Raw genomic sequence first — 20962 nt, 5'->3', positions numbered from 1 at the left:
GAATCCAGGTCAAAGTCTACGACTGTAATGACACAGAAGGAAAAAGTCCAGATGCTGCCTGTTGAAAAAAAGAGATTGGGCTATTTGTGGTATCTGGCATATGCACCAGGCATGTCCAAACACAAAATAAAAAAAGTCTCTGTCCTGGACCAAAGTACTGAGAAGAAAAAGGGGTTTCCAAGATGTGAGTCATAAAGTCCTGGAAGTATTTTCTTTGACGAGCTAATGATAACAGAAGGGTAAGTTAAAGCGTCAAGCTAGGTGGTTAGATAAGGCTGAGGTAGACACATACGGTTCCCACCTATGCGAAAGGAACCAGGACACGCAAACTGAGAGCGAAGCAAGCTAGCTTCCCAGAGTTTCTTCTGTATAGGGGGAAAATAACTTTTTTAGAAGTCGCATTTCTAGCACACTTGGACACTAGCATGGAATGGCAAACAGAGGATTGGTCATACCTGGCCAGAAAGAAGACTCGGCAGGTACCATCTGCCACAGGGACACTGTAGGTACGGATTGCCTGCCCTCCCCTGGCCCCTGCCCCTATTCCTGCCCCTCTCTGGGAGTCCAAGCAGCTGTACTGAGCTTATACAGAGGGATTTTTTGAATTAAAAAGAATTTTGCATCAGCATTGGGTTTGCTTGTTCTGCTATCTTCTGTGATCAAAGAATTGAAACAGCTGTGTGTCTCAGCTCACTGGCAATAAAACCTGCAGTTGATCGGCTCTGTCCTAACCCCACAGCTACAGGGAAAGTGCAACCACAGATTTAAAGAGAGAAAAAAAAAAAGCGAACACCCAAGCTGCATTTAGCTACACTCTGCATCCTCCTAACCTGCAATCTCTTAAGTGCCACTTACTCAATTAATCCAAGCTCTTCTACTTTAAAAGCAAAGCTGTAACATATTTAAACAGCTTAGAAACTGTACCCAACAAGCCATGCTCCCTATCTTATTCATCAGCTGCAGGAGTGACTGTGCATTAACTACGAAAGCACACGATTTGATTAACACTTCCGCTGCCACTTTTCTGCCGCTGTTAATTTCCGCTGAAATTCTGCTAAGGCTGAGATTTCTCAGCTTTTTTTAGTAGGGTGGATCTCATCTCAGCAGGGACCGTCTTTTGGACCCGCTCCTAGAACATCCTTGCAGCAGCTATAGTAACTATTTTTATAGGCAAGTTTTATTAGGAAAGTATTTTAAATGGCCTTTGAATGCAATTTAGCAGCTGGAAATAAGGCAGAATGCCAGCATCATGTGATCAGAAAACCTGTGGAGCACCAACAAGTGCTACCAGAGATCATCAGTACTCCATAGACTATGCATGAAAACCCATGATGGAATACGCCGGGGACATTCAACAAGCCAGAAGGTGCCCTTAAACTGCAAATGCCTGAAAGTCTGCGCTATGCTATTCCTGGAGCCCTTACTAGAAAAGGCCCTACTTTCAGAGACCTAAAGGACATGTTTAGAGCTTGTGCACAGAGCTAAAATAGGTATGGAAATGGTGGGGTTTTTAATACACAGTGGATGTCAGCTTATCATAAATACATGTAAGGACATAAGCAGTACAACTTGCACTTCTGTGGTGACCAGTGAGCGTGTAAAAGGAGCGTGAGTCAGATGCGTAAGGGGTTGGCTCTAGATGAATGATCTAGGGTACAAAACGAAGTAGCCCAAACATACAGGGCTCAACATGTTCATCTTCTGCCTCATATCCAAAAGAAGCGGGAAAAGATCTGCTTGCTTCTCCATTTTGACTGGAGCCAAGTTTGATTCTGGACAAAGGCCTTTTTATGCTCCACCTCCATTCAAAGTGCTCCTCTAATGTGCACAGAACTCTGTGTTTTCAGACCTAACGAGACCTCTCTTTCCAAAGCTTTTCGTGCTCTCTGTACAGCAAACATCCCCAAGAACTAACACTGCGCTCTGCAGTAATGCTTAACATAAGTTGCCTGATGGACAGACTGGGAACCTGTCCCAGGAAGGCAGGAGATGAGAGCTGAGAGTGCTCCCTGGTATAGCAGGCAGGCTTCAGCCCTGTGACATGGGAGGAGCAGCTCTTCGTTGACTCTATATGAAGGATGGGCTCCATTATTTGAGGAGCTGTGGCGGATGCCTCCAACAGATGGTTAGAAAACCCCTGAAAGATAAAGTTATCCATAGGAAAAAGCTGTCACAGGCTCCTCATACCACAGTGCTTACTGTTTTTTAAAGGATGCATATATCTCCTGTTCCCACTGGAGCACAGCATGCAACATTTAGTAACACGGATCTGGGTTTTGAAAAGTGCTGAGCACACACTAGGTCCTGTTGCTGCGGCCAGACTCCTCTGCGTGGCTACAGCAAGTAACCAGATTGGCATCACTACGATCAATCAGATGACTAAGAAAGTAAAAACAAAGCTTGAAATAGCTGAAGGTCCAATTCTAATCTCAAGCCATGCTGGCACAGTCGCATGTAGAGTTACTGTGGTTTAAACTCATGCAAATGAGAGTGGAAACTGGCCTCCAGTACAAGTGCATGCTGAGGGAAAAGACAGCTTTCCTTTTAGACATGACTCCAATTGTACAGTCTGAGATTCAATTAAGTTTTGCTTTCCTGACATCTCCTTCCAAATAAAGACTCAGTCTTTGTGCTGGGCATTTTTAAAAATAAAATAAAACAAAATCATACGTTTGGCAGGACCTGGGCATTCCTGCTACTAAATTGTTCTGTACTTTATGCAAAATTTCAATGTATTGAAGACAAGGGGAGTCCAACTGTTTAGAACTGTTAAATGTGAGTTTTTGCCCATGTTTACATGTGGAATGGAACACAGCCATTCAACCACAAAATGTTCCCAAAGCAAACATCCAAAACCTGGTTGCTGGCGAGGTACGTTGACAGAATTGCCTGAAACCAGTCATTCACAGAATGCCAAAACAAGAGATTACCGTTGGTAAAAAGTACGCAAGGTTATTTTCTTACCTCCTGGGAAGAGGCCATTGCAAGTGGCAGGAAACAGCGACTGGCAAACCAGAACATAGGCTCAGGTTTTCTTCATCTGGAAGGAGAAAGAAGATTGGTGTTATTTCAGATGTGCAGAAACGCATGCCATTAACACAACAAAGCCATGCTGCCAGTAGCACGTATGAACCACCTGAACTGGAGCGTACATATTCTGCTACGTCAAGGCTACCTGAGCAATACAGAAATAAAGCAACAGAGGTAAAGGCAAACAGAGACAAAGGAACTCAAGTAGGACAGCGCAGCTCCAGACATTTGTCAGAGGGGAAGGCGAGATCAGGAGGTGACCTGTGTTCCTTCAAACAGAGCCCTACATTTTTGTGACAGTCCATATTTTTCTAATCTCAGATCATGTGACTGCAGCTCTATGCTTATTCAGATAAATGGAAATACGTACCTGAAGTTGGCATGCAATAGAAAGAACATAACAACGTGCTGATATCACCCTTCAGGATGCTGTGAGAAGGGAGAAACCTATGAAATAGGGCAAGAAATTACATCCCTGCAAAAAACCCTAAGTAATAGCTCAGGACACAGCTGGGAAGCATCTTTCCTAAGGAGCATAAGGTTTAGAGTGACTCTGAGAGACTCCATTTCACATGACACCAAGATATCTACCCCTCTTGCATTTTCAAAACTTTTTCCAGAGGTGACTGTTCCTCATCCTTCTGTTCTTTGGCAAACAGACATGCCCATACACATCCCCTCTGCCCTGTCCTGAGAAAGCCAAGCCAGTGTCCGTAGGTTGGATCTGTCTTCCAGCATTTGCCTGCAATGTTACCCATACTTGTCAAAACACTGTGTCCCAGAGGAGCCAGGTTCCCTGGTACACCTCCCTGTGGCAGCCACGTGTTGGCTTTGGCAGGGGAACTAGGGCACAGGGGTGAAAAGCTGGCCGTTAGGCATTGCCCATCCCCAGTCAGTATGGAAGAGGCAGGCTTAGTTCCCCAGGAAAGCCTCAGCAAGGCACCGCACTTGGAGGGGAAGCTGAATCGGGAGCTTTTTCCTAGCTCTACTCCATCACAGCAGAGCACGCTTATGTTCAACGCAGTCCCTAAAATGACAGGTTTCGTTGAATCGTATTAGCCAGCCATTAGATGCCACTGAGGGCTGGCCAGCAGTCCACCTGAGCTTTCCAAGGAGAAGGAGCCTGGGACTCAGGTCCTCTCACCAGCCTTTGGGTTGGGTCTCACAACCACAATGCCCTTTTAAAGAGTGCTTGCATTTAGACCCACATAACCTGTGCGCAATGGCAGCCCCCTCCTGTTTCACAAAAGGAGGTCATGACCGCTTTCTGCCACCGTCAGCTTTACATCTTCCCCATGCTACCCACCTCTGAGCTTTCCAGCTAGCAGCAGAAGCCATAGGTGTTCCATACCTTACCCGCCTCGCCACATTTAATCTCTTGCCCTGCTTCTTTCACATCTCTGAGAATGATGTGATTGCTAACTAACCAACAAATACCATGTTTCACCATAATGTTTTCTTTCCTCCCTCATGTTAACACCTCCCTACCCCCTGAGCGATCCCTGTACACACCAAATTCTTATTATTCTGCCCATGCACTGACACCTTGTTGTACGAGCCGTGTTGATCGATTGCAGGTGCCCCTCACTATGAAACTGGCCAACAACCCACTCACAAATTTGCTCCACTTGTTAGTATTAAAATCATATGGCCAATGCCTTCCTAAATTAGTTCAGGCTTGAGGTACTGCTGCTTTACAGTAGGAAGAGTGTTGCAACAGGCTTTCTGCAGGCCCTGCTATTTATGGTAAACACTCCACTTTGCTGAAATAACATAAAATTTTGAGATAAGCCTGTTCTAGCAAAGGAAGTGTTGAAGTGCCATCATCTCTGCTTTAGAGCATGGAAATAAGTTGCGTTACAGCTGCCTTGCATGGTACATCGTTAAATGCACGGGGCTTCTGAAGACCTGAGGACCACATGTTCTCCGCTTTGCTGAAAATGGTAAGAAAAAGATTTGAAGTGCTCCTACTGGTTTGATTATCTTTGCTTCTACAGTTGGAATACAAGGAAATTTCTTCTCTTGCAGCTTGATGCAGTTACAAAGTTGTCTAGATAGCGTCAGGCAGGGTTCTGCCTCTGATGTTAGTCGCAACGTGAACTCTGCCAGTCCAAAACTGCAAAGAGCAGTGGCAGGTTTGTAAGGTAAAGACCAGCTTATGTTCTCAAGATTCACTGCTTACCAAACCTGGAAGGGAGCACGAGAATATTTGCTGGTGCTCCTTCATCTAGCAAGCAGAAAAGAGAGGGAAACTCTTTAAACTCTCAGTCACAAACCTTTGGGCTGATTTTTTTTATATGGATTGGCTAAAGAAAGAGCAAAGCTGGTTTTCACCTTCCCGCACAATTTATTTCATTCTGCGGCATTCGTTTGCAGGTCCCAAAGCGATCCCTTGGGAGCCACCACCAAAATAAAATCAAAGCATCTCAAAAGCCTCAAACATAACACACTATCCCAAGTATTTATGATGTGCATGTACTCCTTTCCTACTTTGTTGTCTGGAAAATATTTTAACAGGTGAATTGGCAATGATGCCGAACAGCAATTTGAACCCCTGACTTTATTGGTATTTCAGGAGATAAGCACCAAGCTGTGTTTCATTTGCCTGCAGTGACACAGAGGACTGGAGCTGTTAGAGAAACTAACACACTTGCCAGAGAACCAGGCAGGAAACATGGTTACTGTACGGTGCCAGAGCATTCAGCCAGACCTGAGGAATTTGCCTATTTTCTGCCAACTTCTCTCATGGAACAGAAAAAACAGAGTAGCATGAAACATGTCCCTCAGTGCTGGCACAGTCCTAGCAAGAATCGCCTGCCAGCCAAGGCTGTTTCCTTCCTTTAAAAAGGTGACCACCCTATTTTTTATCACTAAAATACATAGCTTTATTACATGCCCCGAGTAGCAGATTCTTAGCGATTCCAGCTGTGCTCAGATGACAGAGTGACAAAGGTATTAAAGATACCATACAGAACGACAGCATTTTTTTCTGGTGTTTGTGATGCACCGCCAAGCAAAGTAGATTGGCTAGCATAAATGATCCCACCTTGCTCTGATGTTAAGCTTTTGAGTTAAACCAATCAGCGTAAGAAAGTTTGAGGTCGAACTGTTAGACCACAAATAGAAATAGTGGAAACGCCGTTGTTCTAAGACACCAACAATTCAGGTGAGCAAAGTTCAAGGCAAATAACCTATGTATAGCGTTCAGCCAGCCAGAGAACACCATTTATGACCCGCCATGGCTACTGTAAATCCAACTGCGGTAGTTTTATGGTTGTGAATATCAGTGAAAGGCATTCATGAAACCTATGAGATTTTCCTGAAAATCTTATTTACATGTTAAAAATAAGAAAAAATAGGAAGAGTATGTGATTCTGCAACTAATAGTTACTTTAAATAGATAAGTTTAAATGCCACCATTATATGTTTATTTAAAAAAATAAACAACCAAGGAATGCTTTTAAAAGAACGAGCGATATTGCATCCTCCAGGATATCCTGTTAATCCTTCACCGAAAAAACTGTGGCTTCCCTCCACAGATACATACTTTAAAGCTTTGACTGAGATTCCTTCCATCTACTTTTAAGATATTCAAGTTAAGAGCATATAAATCTAAGCGTTCTGAATTTACTCTTCGCAGGAACCAGAGTCAGGTATCTGATTTAGGACACATTCAAACCTGGATTCAGATAGTTATTTGAACTCTAGATGCCAGACAGAAAAGCACAAGGGAGAATTTGAAGAGGCATGCAGACGCAGAATCATTATCAGAACAAATCAGCTGAATGCTGAGAGCTGGTAACAATGTCGTAAAACAAATGTGTGCATCTTCCAGGGGGGCTTTCCCAGAATAACGCGCGCTCTTGCCTAGCATGGCTTGGGAAGGCCACCCCAGAAGTTGATGGTTTACAGTAGTTGAAGTGGGATTAGCCTTCATGAAAGACTCAGGAATACTTTTTCTCAGTGAAAGTTTACAATAATATTTTAAAGACTCTCAACCAACACCCATACTTAAGCTTTGAAAACAGATAATGCATTTTTAATGGGATTGCACATCTGACAAGGAATTTGACTAATTCCTCTGATAGCAGACAGCTTCCTCCCCATAATTCATCTCAAAAGGATCAAAAATCAAAACACTCCCCACCATCTTTGGAATGGCCCCCTCCCGCCCAAGCCGCCTGGAAAGGATCAGATCAATTCCAGCAATTCAATGGCAAGAGAAAACAGCAACAGATACCCGACCTCCCCACAGTCTGTTCTACCAAAATAAGGGCTTGACTCAAGAAGAGGAGCTGGCAAAAGCCCACTGGGGTGCTGACACTGAGCCCATTGTTTCACAGATACAGTCAGCAACCAGAGTTTTAGCTCTCTGAGTGTGAAGTGTAGCTACCAAAACCTTCAAAGTTGTTTGAGCCTGGTGAGTTGTTTGGTCTGGTGAACTAACAGTTGTGAAACACTGGGAGGTGTCTGAATTCGAGGGGTTTTAAAAGGAAAAGCATGAGAGCTCTCATTAGCTTCTTTATTATTTGCCCTAATGAGGCTTTCCTACTCATAATTATATGTTTTGCCATACGCTAAAGCCTTTCTCCAGAGGAGGAGACAAGACAGTACCCTCCATAACCACATGGCTGTGCCTTTAATGCCACTCGCAGCATAATCCTCTGTAGATGATCCACAGCACAAAGCCTAGCAAAGTCTGTCAAGGCATTTTTAGCATTTGTTCTGTTAAAAACAAGAAAAAAAAACCCTGAGGTATTAGGGTGCACTAATCTTTAGAAAGGTTAATTTATTCATAGAGATTTTGACAGAGATGTATGGCTAGGCTGGAGTCCCAGGCACTTCTTCCCAAGGGGAACGGCTAGTGCAGAGACGGCTTTCCTGACATACGAAGAGAGAGGCTTCAGAAAGAGACCCAAACTGCATTAACTTGGGGCCTCCCATGCATTTAGAGCACATCTACTTTCTGTGACCAGCAACTGGAGCTTCTCCCACCCCAACCAAACTTCATCTGCCCGTTGATAAAGCAGGGAGGAGCCCTGTCACCCTAGAGCCCATGGTCCCCTATGAACTGCAGGCAGCAAAAGCACTGCTACCTCTTACAAAAACAACAGGTAATGAACCTCCTTCCACTTCTACAGCAGGCATCTCCCCTATAAGCAAACTGAGAGCATGCTGCAAAACCATTTCAGAGCAGCGTTAGCACGGGATGGACAACACGTGATGCTGCCGTGATGAAAGGGAGATTTGTTCTTTCAGATATGTCTATTCAGGCAGACCATGTTTCTGTTTGATTCTTCAGCATGTTTTGGATTTGCAGACAATGTCTGAGATACTTGTTCTCAGATCAAAGTTTAGTGAAACTGAATGAAATTTATTTTTCTGGATATTTTGGGATCTCTTTTTCAAAATGCCAGAAGATAAATCCGTGGATGCTCCAATAGGAGACATCAGGCTAAAATAAATTGTTCCTTGAAATAAAACACATCAGAAAGGAAGGGGGCCATAACTTAAAGATATTTGATCATGTCCTATTTTCTCCACCAGGAGCAGAGTCTGCTCCGTAACTGCACAAAGATCACTTAGAGATTAGAATTTCTTTTACCTTCTTAAACTTAGGCAGAGAGGATGTGGCAGAAGCCAGCCAAATCTCTTGCCTCTGCAGAGGCCTCTGGGACCTGTCAGGACACTGTAGGAAGCCAACCTGGTAACTGATTTGGTTGCTTCTTTTTAATTTGCTTGGGGTCTGTGCAATTAAAACTAAAGTTTCCACCGGCTGTTAGAAGGACAGAGCTAATTTTTGACTCCCTTCCAATTTCTGCAGCAATTTTTCAATGTCAGGAATACCTGCACTGGTTCTTTCAAGGTCCTGACCCACAAAACAACTTCATGCTGCTGGTAGTTAGGTGAACCATATCCCAGGCGGTACTAGTAAGAATGCAGCCAGCAGGTCCAGGAAAATGATCCTTTCCCTCATTCCTATTGCATCTGGAGCACCGTGTCCAGTTTGGGGCTCACGAGTTTAGGAAGCCCAATGACAGAATGGAGCAAAGCCAGCCGTAAACCACCAAAATGATAGGGAACACATGACTTAGAGGGAGAACCTGAGAGAAGTGAGGCTGTTCAGCACAGAGATGAGAAAGCAAAGAGGAGACCTCATTGCTGACCTGATCAGAGCATCCAGAGAAGACAGGGCCAGGCTGTTCTTGGAGGTGCATGGCAATAGGATGGGGGCAACAAACACAACTTGGAAGATGGGAAGTTCCAAATAGATACAAGGAAACCCTCCTTTACCATGAGGTAGTCAAATACTAGAGCAGGTGGCCCAGAGAGGTTCTGGAGTCTATCCTTGGAAGTTCAAGACTCAACTCAATATGACCCTGAGCAATCTGATCTCACTAGACGTGCTTTGAACAACAGGTTGGAGGAGATAACCTCCAGAGATCCATTCCAACCAGTGTTCTGTAATTCTATGATTTATTTCAGTGGATGTCTGGTTAAGAGAGTCTGGCACGCTGGACACATGCTATGGGAAATGACTCCCTGCATAGCATAGTGGGGCAAGCACAGCTGGGAGATCTGCATATTTTTCTTGTGCTGCAAAGACATGCCCATTTGCTCCCACAAAGAAAGAGAGGGTTTTGCCTGAGCTAACTGTGCACAGCACTTGGCTGGACAAGGCTCTCAAGCTATCAGAGCACAAACTACACCTGAATGAAGAGCTCATCTACTCTTAGAGAATCCACCTCCTCTTACAGTCACGCAAACTAGTTTTTCCATCAGTATCTTATTTCCTCTCATAACGTTTCATAACATGTCCCCCAGTGCTAAAATTAGGAATGGCTCGTCTGCAGCTGGCCTTATTTGGTCTCCTTGTTTTTACCTGCAGCTCTAGCACTGCAAAGGACAAGGGACTAGCTTAGCCAGCATGAGCCAAAAGCAATAAGGCTCTGCTGACCATAGCTAGTTAACTGCTAGTTTAGATTATTAACCTCTTCCACTTAATGAGAGTCCTGAGGCTGCTTAAGCCACAAGACTAAATTTCTCCTAACCACAAACACAGAATCCTCATTAATATGAATCTGAGACACTTTCCCAGGAAGAAATAATTTGTAGAATGTAGAATCTACCCAGAAGCAAACGATGCTGGATTTAGAAGTATGTTCGAAACTTCTGCAGTTTGGTTTAATTTGTCCCCAAGGAGAGGGAGGAAGGTTTGGATCAAGAAATGGATTTTTATTTTTAATTGCCAGGTGTCACCAGACCTTAACAAGAAAGTTTTCTGATGTTTTCCCCAACACCCTCACATACTTGTAATTATTTTCTGGGGATTTTTACTTGAAAAATGATCTATTTCTAACTGAATTTAAGCCTGTGTTATGCAAACAGTAAACCAGCATGTTTGAAAGTAATCTGTACCCAAGGGCTAGCAGAGGAATAAAAATAAATAAAGTATGAGAGGTTTTACAAAACCACAGACACCACCAGGTTTTCCAGGTCTGAAGGAAGAAAATCTCATTCTGCCGACTCCCTTTTATATTTTTTGCAAGTTAAATTTTTTAAGATGCATTACAATTGATACATGGATCAAGTTTCCCAACAATCAGCACCTGCTACTTCTGAAGTGGAACGTGGTGGTGTCAAGCACCATATAGCAAACTAGTTGAGGACAAGAAGCAAAATTTATTGCGTTAATTTGAAACTACAGAAGGTAAGGGTTTAGCCACACATGACTACTCATTTTCAGCTCAGTTGTTGATCTTACCACTACTCAGCGCAAAGCCAGCGTTCCAGGATTTCCTTAATGGCCACAAGTAATCAAGGCCCCTATATTTACGCTGGACCCCAAAAACAGCACAGCTTGTAATGCAGCTCTGGGTATGGTCTGTCATCTCAGGATCATCAATCCCATGCACATGGTACCTGAGCTTCAGCAGGGGGTTCCCCAGCCAAACCCTGGCCAGGCCCCTTGTGACTGAGCCTGTGAAGCAGCGTAGGATCTGAGCAGAGATGGACAAGTGGCACATCTCTGTGCAGTGCTTTAATCTCAGCAGGGTGTTCTAACACACAATGTCTTTGAAGTAACAAGTGAGCCTTTCCCCCAGGTGGGATTATACTTACCCAATTTTTCTGTCCATTGTCTGAAACACGAATCCCCTGCCTCTAGCCTCAAAGCGCAGTGGTGCTGGGTGAAACCTGAAGACTCCAGGAAGCTGGAGGCACTTCTCTGAAGTAAGGCTGGATCTTAACCTTGTACGGCCAAGATAACACCCTGTGGGAAACAGTGGTTCAGAAACTCGCATCCTCTGATAGAAACAACCCACCACAACTGCTTTAGAATCAACGTCCTGGAAAGCATCAGTGTGTAATGCATTATCCCCTGGTGTCTGAGCTACTGTGCTGGCAAAAGCCTTTCATAATGACAATCACATACCACCCCCCACCACCACCCACCACCTACACACACACACAGGTTTGCATTACAGAAAACATGGTACAACAGAAAACCAATTTCTCTGTGCTGCAATTGGGTTTGGACTTATTCCAAGCAGTCACTATCTAACAATCTGCTTGCAGGAGTTCCCACTCACTTCTCCTGTATCAATCTACTTTTATGTTGGTATCTTGTTTTAATCTTTTCTTTCACATGGATGCGAGTGCAATACCAAGAGCAGATGTGGCTCATTTATCTGTATAGCAAGTCTCAGCCATAATACATTTAAAGAGCTTTCTCAGTTATGTTTGTTTGCCTTCTTTAACACGTACACAGTGTTTTTCATTAGATTTATTTCTGGCAGGTGTGGTTTAAGTTTGAAAGACCAGCGGGGCAATTCTTCCTCTCTCAAATTTAACATCCTTTTTTGCAGTTTTAGTAGCAAAGGGATATTTGTCAGTTATACAACATTTACAGAAAGAATGCATTTTCCTGTGAGAAATAGCTTTTTCACCAAAGCAGGTATTTTAATTTTGATTTGCAAAATAATTATTTCATTTCTGCTTGGAGATGTGTTGGAATTCCCCAAAATACAGGAACACAAAACTTCTGCCGGCTCTCCTCACAGGGTCTGTTCTCCTCTCAGGTACACAGCAGAGGTGGCCCTACCGCGTCGCATCTGAGCCAAGGGAGGCACAGAGGTAGCATGTGCTACTGCCATCCACTGTCCTACCTGCTCTTTATATAAGCAAAAAACGTTACTCTGCAGCCTGTCGGAAAGGAGCATTCCACCAGCACGAAGTTCACTCCAAACCACACACTGCGCAGCAGTGAATTTAAACGAGAACGTACAACACAATGGCAAGTAATAATGGACTATGCAGGTTTCATTCCTGATGGTCATCACTAGCTCAAGTGACAAATAAATTCCACAGGCTTCCACCTCTTCCTGAAATACAAGAGCTTTCAGGGATCAGCAAGGATCAAGACAAGCCATCAAGTACTGCCAAAGCGTCTCAGCAATGGGAGCTGCTCAGCTTTCCTCCACTGCTGTGGGCCACAAAGCACTGTCACCCTTACAGCCAGTTATCTCATTTAAACTGCTGCTGTATTTTTAAAAGCCCTGCTGCGATTGTCATTTCAGTGTAAGTTAACTTCTTAGAGCTGAACTATATCAGACTTTTCCTCGTTTATCCAATGGCAAAAGCTACTTCATATTGTCGTTCAAAATAAGTAGTTTTCACTAGCAAGGCATAAAATCCCCTTAGCACAGCTCAGCATTGATGAGCAGCTTAATATGCAAATAACCACAAGCACAGCGCAAACCCCTTTCTGACCACTCAAATATTAAAGGGCACAAAGACTGATTTTTACAACATTTTTCCTTCCTTTTAACCTACTCTTGCTGATGTACCTGATCGGTTACATCAGCAAGAGACTGACTCCTATTGCCTCATAAACAATTCACTTTTATGAGCATGAAACTATTTCTTCCACACGTCCCTTCTCCCTGTGCATAGTATTGATTTTGAAGTTATCTGTTAAAGAGCTCCATTTTGCGTAGAAGACAGGTTGATATTTTTATTACTTCTGAAAACACACAAAACCTACAAAGAAACATCAGAGAAAGAGAAGAGGTACAGCCTACTGCAATACGCTTAGCAATTTTACATCCCACTGTCAGCCTACCACTTCCTGCCAGAGATTACAGGGTACGAACCACCACTGCTCCCAGCATTTAACAAATTCCACTGAACGTACTGTAGCCTGACTCCCAGACGACATGGGCTCAGAGACCACGGCTCTGGTACCTCCTCCTGCCCTTTTTTTCGTCTCCAAATAGCATAGGCAACGATGTTGGAGGCTCGTTTTGGTGTGTGTGCCTGAATACCAACTCTGCTACCTCTATGATTTTTGCTAGGTTTTGGGTTTTTTTTTGGGGGGGTGGGGTGGGGTTGGTGTTGGGTTGTTGGTTTGGGGGTTTTTTTTTGACATTTTACACAGGACAGATGTTGTCACCAAGGCCGCTCTTGTAAACAAGATATGGAGATGGTCTGGATTGGGTTACCTTGGTAAAATAGTTTAAAATAAATAAAAGGATGGTTGGTCTCTCTCGGATGAATTAGCTTGATTGGAACTGTCAGATTAAAAAGGCCTAAATAAACAGAGTTGTGCATCTACGCTTAATGGAGTTAAGGGCCCAGGACAAGTAGTAAAGATACACAAAATGAAAGCCTAGATGACGGAATTCATCCCTGTGCTGACTCAGCTGATATGTATGTAAGCATCTCCTAAAGCCCAGTCTAAAGAGGGGCTTGGATTTACAGAGACCATGGATTTAATTCACAACACCCACTAAAACCTGTACTGGTTCTTTTTCCCTGCTAATAAATAACTTCATGGAAACAGAAACTCATGAGTTAAGGAAACCTAGAGATGCGAGACCATCACTGCTTCCTGGAGTTTCAGGGCTCCCGGCCCAGGGTAAGATGGGACGTTGCTCCACAAACTATGCTTTGGGTTGGTTAATCTAAGTCCTTAAAAAGCAAAGCTATTGCACTACTCTGCCTTCTCCCGCAGCACTACCTACGTTCTAGTCTGTTTACAGTGCTCTCGCAGAGGCTCTCCCTTCCACTTCCGCGCTGTGCCACATTCTTTACTGGCTGCTCTGAGCTGCCGAGCCATTTTTGACACCGTGTAGCAGACAAGTCCTGGCACGGAGGCGTATGAACGTCAGTGGTGGAGTCATCCTCCTGTATAACACTTTCTCGTGACTTTGTGTAGTCAGTTCAGGATGAAGGATATGTTAAGCGTAGATCTTTACAGCTTTTCAGAACGAAATGTAAAATTCAACAGAGCGTTACCCTCCAACTCCTATTGGTACATTTCGAAGACCCACAATAACAGCGTTACTGTGGTGCAATAGCAAAACACTGATAATTAAAGACTTTGACTCTTTTTACAGTAGTACCCTTTTTTACATTTACCCACTTGAGCTGTTCAGACCAATATTTTCAATCTGTCTCAGGCCGAGTTTTCCCACAAAAAAGAAAAAAAATTATCTAATAGCTTATCTGTGGGTTGGTTTGTCTGTACACAAACAAGATGTAAAGAAAAGCATATTGTTTTGCCATGTTAAGTATCACCTATAAACAGCACAGTCAAAAACATCTAGGAGGTTACGTTTCAAGTTATTAGAAATTACTGGATGCTGTGACTTTCTTCCAGTTAACAGCTATGAATACGGCACAGAAACAGAGGTACCTACACAAAGAATTTGGCCCACAGCAAACATATATTATTGTAAAGTTGTCTAGAAAATAGATGCTGTTCAGACCAGAAATTACCTTAAATGACTGTTGAGTTGACTGGGTTACAATATTTTAAGGATCATAAAAATAAATATAGTTGTCCAAACAGTGAGATGCAGTGTATTGCCAAGTAAAACACCACTGCATGGAGGGGTGCTTACCCTCTGTAGCACTGGGCTGCCTGTAAACTACAAGAACCAGGATGAAGTGGTTCTTTGTTCGGTCTGTGTGTTTAAAAATTGACGAGTGCTCCGTGGTATCAATCACGCCTGTCAGACAGCACAAGTGCAGATCTGTTACACTTAAAGGGTTGTCAAACGAGACATGATTTAATTTGTCATTTTTTTCTCTCTCTCTTAGTGCAGCGTGCACGTGCTCTTCATTACTCTTCATCATCAGGAAAATGAATACATTTTTTGTATAATTTTTTTTTCTCCAAGAGGGTGGAGGGATGGTTGTTTACCAATGACCCAGCACTTGTGAAGAGATCATAAGCAGCTGTTCCCTACATGCCCTCACGATCTGAGAATTTAACTAAAGCTGTGGGAGGAGTGCGATAGGAGAGGGACTATTTGGTCCAATTTTTCAATAGACAAAGGCCCCGGTCCCACACAGCTCTGCAAAGAGGCTGCAGGAACAGAGCCTCCGGAGATTGCCCTGCATTCTACTGCTTCATTAGATTTTCCTCTTCAAACTTCTCTAAAAAATTTTAACATGATATCTTCATGTTATGTTTTCTGGAGCACAATTGTCAGGAGTTTTGCCCACTTCAGGACAGCAAGATTCAATTTAAAAGCTTTCTGATTTCTATAACTCTGTGAGGATGGTTTATTTTATTCTTGGGAGAAGCTTTACCTGTTGTCATAATCCAGGAAGTAAAGCAGATGTACGAAATATCAGAATGTGGTGGAAAAAAATTTACACGTTTATTTCATAGTTCAATTTTTCAGTTGAGAGAAAGAATGGATGGTAGAGGAGAAAAGAAACAATATAAGGAGAAATACATTGGAACAGGAGAAAGATAAATATTACCTGTTGATAAGGATACTTTTCAAATCAGTGGGAAACCTGAAGCTACATCCCCAAAAGAGCTTTTAGATACCTGTGAGTGCAGTTACATTTTTTCCCTTCAAAAACAAGTCTAAACTAATAAAAAAGTTCTTAACTCTGGGCAGAATTCCAAATACTTCTTGAACCAGGTAAATTCCTGCTGCTCTCACTGGGAGCTGATGTCCCAGAATTGTCCAAGGATGCCACTATTCAGCCTAACACATAATAATGCTTTCACAGTATAAAGCTTTATTTTATCCAAAGCTGAGAACCTTCTAAAAAGCACTCAGCAGAACCAAGGCTATGTAGTGCTTGTCTTCAGGCCTTTCAGAGCGATAGGTGCTGCCCCTGCTTATAGATGAGAGAACTGGAACATCTCTAGAGTAAGTTAATGCTCTGCAGAGGGAGCTGGACAGGCTGGATCAATGGGCTGAGGTCATTGTATGTGGTCTAACAAGGCCCAGGGCTGGGTCCTGCCCTTGGGTCAGACCAGCCCCAGGCAATGCTCCAGGCCTGGGGCAGAGGGGCTGGGAAGTGCCCGGCGGAGAAGGCCCTGGGGGTGCTGGCTGACAGCCGGCTGGGCATGAGCCAGCAGTGCCCGGGTGGCCAAGGAGGCCACCAGCCCCCGGGCTTGTGTCAGCACTGGTGTGGCCAGCAGGAGCCGGGCAGGGATGGGGCCCCTGTGCTCGGCCCTGGGGAGGCCCCACCTCGAATGCCGGGCTCAGGTTTGGGCCCCTCGGGACAAGGGGGACCTTGAGGGGCTGGAGCGCATCCAGAGAAGGGCAGCGGGGCTGGGGCAGGGTCTGGAGCACAAGTGTGCTGGGGGGCGGCTGAGGGGGCTGAGGGGGTTTAGCCTGGAGAAGAGGGGGCTGAGGGGAGCCCTTCTCGCTCTCTGCAGCTGCCTGAGAGGGGCTGGAGTGAGGGGGGGGTCGGTCTCTGCTCCCAAGTCACTAGTGATGGGATGAGAGGAAACGGCCTCAAGCTGCATCAGGGGAGGTTCAGATTGGATATTAGGAAAAAATTTCTTTACCAAAAGGGTTGTCAAGCATTGGAACAGGCTGCCTAGGGACATGCCTGGATGTACTTAAAAGACACGTAGACGTGGTGCTCAGGGACATGGTTTAGCGGTGGCCTTGGCAGTGCTGGGTTAATGGCTGGACTGGATGTTCTTAAAGGTCTTTTCCAACCTAAATGATTCTAATGTCACAGGTCACTTACCCAACCTGTAAAATGGACTAAAACTCTGGGACAACACTGCCAAACAGCAAATAAATCTACTTCAAATGAGACCGGAACGCCTGATCCCAGGTCATAAGCCATTGCCTAAGCTTGACACTGCAGGAATTCAGGTGAGATCCAGCTACATCTTTCAATTAACCTTTCATTCATGGCAAGAAGTTGGATAGGAAAGTCTAAAAAAACATGCATTTTCATTTTTAATGACACCTCTCTCTCTCTGCCATAAACGATCTGTCTGCCTTCTGCAAACACCTTTCTCATGCAGCCAGGACTAGGCCAGCTCACAAGTAGATGTCATGAGAAACTCCTTCCAAACACAACAATGACAGTCCTGTCTCACATGACGGAGAGTCCAAACTGAAGTCTTACTTATTCTAGCATTTCCTATGGAAAGATTTTACAGGTCCCCAATGAAAGCGAGCTTGAATTAAGTACAGTGCTAAACTGGTAAGTCTCTGCCACGTTCCATCATGGTATATCAGCAAGGTCATTTTCTGAAATGCCTCTAACGTATGAACCCAGTGATACAGCATTGGAAGTTATAAAGTAGCAACTGTTAACAAGTTTCTTCATATTTTACCTGGTGATCCTTAGGTAGCACTTAGGTCCACAAAGCAGTAGATGCCATCTGTAATTTAATTCAGGACTGGGAGGCAGAAATTACATCGTGAGTAGCAGAGTGAGTCATCTGAACTTTACAGAACGTCCATGCACTGATGCCCACTTTGAGCACCTGGAAGTTTTAAAGGACAGTCTTGGTTCCATGCCAGTCTTAGTGGCAACGAGTACTGTTAGGATGGAAACACTTGCAAGGATTAGGGTGAAAAATCAGAGCTTTCAAGGTGGAAAGGTACCTTTTACAATCTGGGGAAAAAAAAGAGGTATCCAAGTGGAGGGGCCTGGGCAGAATATGATCTGCGGTTTGGCTAAAGCAAAAAAATGGGGTAGGAGGTGGCAAAACATAAGCAGACTAAAGCACATGTATCACGTCATAAGTCCTGAGCTTCGCTCTAGCTTTTCAAACCCAGAACTAAAAAACCAGAACTCACAACTCAGCATCTTGAAACATGTTTTCAATTTGTTTAAAAGAACAATTAAAACATGAAGAAAAGAGAAATTGTAGGGAACGCTTTTTTCTTTTTTTTTTTTTTTTAAACATTAGGACATTTTTCCCATAGCAAATAAATGTCAGCCTACAAGAGAAAAAAAAGGGAATTTGAAAAGTTGAAGAAGGATGCTTTCAAGACATCCTGGAAGACCTCTGCTCGTTTTTGTCCTAACAACAACTGAAATGCGAGGGGAAAACCACTCTTCAAATATAGTCGAAAGCACTTGAGAATATTAAAGGTTTTCTCTCCCCGGCCATTTAAAGAAAACAGCAAAGTTTGACAGATTTCCCGTTCTTGCACAAGATGAGCTATTGTTCCTTTAAAATGTATTTAAGTTACTCTATTTCTCTTGAACGCATCACAAAGTGAATGCAAATCTTTTACAGACACATAATAACTACGATGAAACGTAACTGACTTATTCTGATCCTCCTACAATCTGAAGTGACCATTGTGCACCTTGCAAAAGGAATCCTTTCTGCACAGCACACAATTAACTTGGAGATTTTTTTCCTCTCCAAATAATTTCATGTCAGAGACATAGATAGATTTAGTCAAGGATTAGGCATATTCTGTGTTACCTAGTTAGACCATATTCCTGTTAGCAGTGCATTAAGAGTCTCAAATTCCTAATATCCAAGAAACCCAGAGACGATATTTTTGAACCTGCATGATTTTGATACGTTCAAAGGATGATTTAATACTGTAGGATGGCCAGAATGTTTTCATACAAATATCCCACCTAGAAACCCAGTCAGAATCCTGGGCCCTGAAGGACGGGAATAGGAGCGAGAGATGGAGAGCTGCCTTACTGGACAGTAATGCTGCCCTTCTTTCTTTCATCCTGTCTCACGCATAGGAGATTTTTCTGCTACAGCCCTTTGAGCATCTACCACAACGCCGTCTCTGACGGTTTTTCTGGACTATATTTCAATACCGAAAAATGTAACCAGGATGTGAGGGGACCAACTAGGATAACTGTATCCCTCACTGTACAGGAACCAATATAATATACATTAAGCTCATGCAAGTCAAATAATAGCAGTCCCAAGTCTTCTCCTATGCCACAAGCCACAGAGCCACCCCCAACATCCAAAAACTAACTAGTCCTTCTAAAGCACTAGTACCAAAAGCGGGAACAGGAAAACCCAAGCACACTGCTAACATTTGCAGACCCTAGAAATAGCAGCGAATTTATTTTATTTGATGGCTGTTACAAATCACCAATCCATAGAGGAAGTCAAAAACCAAATACAAGGGCAAATCACTCAGCTGTAGCCTTAAGTTTGGCCTGAACCATAGCCTTTCCAAGCATCCAGTCTGCAAGAGACCACATACACCACTCCACTACCCAACAACTTCATAGAGCATTTCAGAATTTATATTCCTAGAGTAGCCAACAACAGCAGCGGGGAACCAAAAGGACAGTAGGCCTTAAGCACATGCCTGATGGGTTTTCTGAACCGCGTCCCAAATCCTGCTTTACCTATTAATGTGAATAGCCCTATTGAATTCAATTGGACTGCATATGGGAATATGGATAGCAAACTTTGGCCCTACTTCGGTAAACTAAACTTCAGGAACAGTCTGACTATACTATAACAAAGACCCTAAAGCCAGCAAGCATCATGAAAGGAGCTTATTTCATTACTAAATCAATTTATAAGTATAAACATAGAGTTATCTGACTAAAATATGGATGTTGCCTACTTGAAATACTGCACCTCAAACTTACTAAATGTCACCAATAGGAATCCCTCAAGGAAGCAAGCAGCATGCTGCCTTTGGATGCCCCAACAATAAATCAAGAGATTTCCTGAAGTCTGCCTGGAATAGTGGAGAGTAGCCAAAATTACATGAAGTGCTATTTGTGTGCTATTAGTCGTGGGGTGGGAGTGGGAGGAGTGTGGGAAGGAAAAAGGCGAAGAAGGGAAACCACTTTCTTAATAGTTCCTACAATGTTTGGAAAACATTCATTCATAGTATCCATTTATCAGGCTTCCATGTAATAACTCCAGGGAAAAAAAAAAAAAAAAAAAAAGGCTGAAGAGGAGGTAGATGGGGAGAGGAAGTCAGGGATGCTAGGTTTTAATGGGGAAAAATTGGAATACTGTCAATGTTTCCATTTAAAAGACAGACCGTAATTACAAAGCAACGTTTGTGTCTAGGTGCCATTCAGAGGTAGCAGATGATGTCAATTTGTTCTGCTCAGCAGTTTTATATCTGAACAATAGTCCAGTCTTAGAACTTTTAAGATTTGACGTTCAGTCAACTGCAGCCTCCCACAGCCCAGATGCATTCGTATTCACTTCAAAAACATCCACAGCGTCACCTTGATCGCTGGAAAATCCTGGCAGCCACGAAGGCTGGGTCCTGCGGCAGATGTGGCACAGCAAAGCACAGGACCCTCAGAGACACCTCCAAGCCGTAGCTGGAGCGTTCCCAGGTTCTGTGCTAAGCAGCACCGCTTAAAGAAAGAGGATGCCAGGGCGTGTTGGTATGATGTGCGTATTAGACAAGGGATATTTATGAAACAAAACAGTCACCACTGCAGCAACAGTGTTCGTCGTCTGAGTTCCAGCTCTGTAGCTTGTTCTCCCTATTGACCGAAACATCGCAGTCATCTAGTGGCCGGGCGAGATCCTGCAGCGGAGCGTTTCCATTTTCTAACATGAAAAATTAAAAGGTACTGAGCAATTAGCTCCCAGTATCTAATTTCACCGTGAATTTGAAAAATGCAGCAGGAACCAAGAAACTGAAATGAAACAATGTGCGTATGTGAAGCTGAA

The 20962-nt window shown here is 43.6% G+C and overlaps 1 long non-coding RNA gene across 2 annotated transcripts in view; it reads right to left on the bottom strand.

Moving 5' to 3' along the window:
• The window catches only part of LOC142066360 (uncharacterized), a 68201-nt gene that overhangs the window by 23530 nt on the left and 23709 nt on the right, over positions 1 to 20962 (bottom strand). The window contains exons 2-3 of one of the 2 annotated variants that reach the window (XR_012663689.1): positions 11152 to 11302; positions 2965 to 3040 (exon numbers count right to left, since the gene is read on the bottom strand). This is a non-coding gene — a long non-coding RNA (uncharacterized LOC142066360). The remainder of the gene's footprint in view (positions 1 to 2964; positions 3041 to 11151; positions 11303 to 20962) is intronic. The other variant, XR_012663690.1, reaches the window with a different exon arrangement.

The sequence above is a fragment of the Phalacrocorax aristotelis genome, chromosome 19 (genome assembly GCF_949628215.1).
Source record: "Phalacrocorax aristotelis chromosome 19, bGulAri2.1, whole genome shotgun sequence".
Lineage (NCBI taxonomy): Eukaryota > Metazoa > Chordata > Aves > Suliformes > Phalacrocoracidae > Phalacrocorax > Phalacrocorax aristotelis.
The sequence above is the reverse complement of the archived record's forward strand: the minus strand, read 5'-3'. Positions and strand labels throughout refer to the sequence as shown.